Source organism: Penaeus monodon, chromosome 33 (genome assembly GCF_015228065.2).
Source record: "Penaeus monodon isolate SGIC_2016 chromosome 33, NSTDA_Pmon_1, whole genome shotgun sequence".
NCBI classification, from domain to species: domain Eukaryota; kingdom Metazoa; phylum Arthropoda; class Malacostraca; order Decapoda; family Penaeidae; genus Penaeus; species Penaeus monodon.
In genome coordinates, this window is record NC_051418.1 from 12,319,420 (window position 1) to 12,320,221 (window position 802).

Below are 802 nucleotides of genomic sequence, written 5' to 3' on the forward strand. Positions count from 1 at the left end.
AAAGAAAGAGATTCAAACCATTCTTCCAGACTCCTGAAATTACCAGGCCAGTAAATGCCATTCCATAATGGATAGCACCAGGGACACTTACTAACTAATATCATGTTTTTTGATACAGAATTATAATTACAAGTATAGCTTCTACATAATGAATTATGTAGAAGCTCTACTTACGGAAAACGGAAACACAGTATGAATTCCTGTGAAAAAGAAAATACAAGAAAAGAGAAAAAATGTGTATCATTCCCAGGTTTAAAAAGATAAAGGTAAACAAATCTTGAGAAAAACATACATAAAGTGTATAGAAGAAACTAATGAAAAAAGAAAAAACAAATAATAGTACTAAATCCTTATAACTTGTACCAAAGTAAAACACATGATACTAATTAAATACAAAGGACGAGTTTCTCAAATACAAAATATGCTGTCCTCTTCTGATATCTCTAACTCTTATATCATTACCAAGCACTCTTATCTCCCTCTCGCTGGGTGACGTCTTATTGCATCATTATGAAAAACTCTCAGATGCCAGCTGACATCATGAGCCACATCATGAGCCACGTCATGAGCCATGTCATGAGCCATGTCATTTCCTAGCGGTAGAGATGTGAGCCAAACAACAGTCCAGGTGAGGAGAAGTGCAGAGAGGCATGAGCTCATACATAATGGGCTCGCCAAACTTTATTCAAACTTTTCCCCTATTGTATTAGGGTTAAATGCCGACTGCTAAATGAAGCTGTAAATCTAAGAAACTGTAATTGACTGAACAAGGGATAGTCAAGCTTTCCAGAAAAGAAAAAGA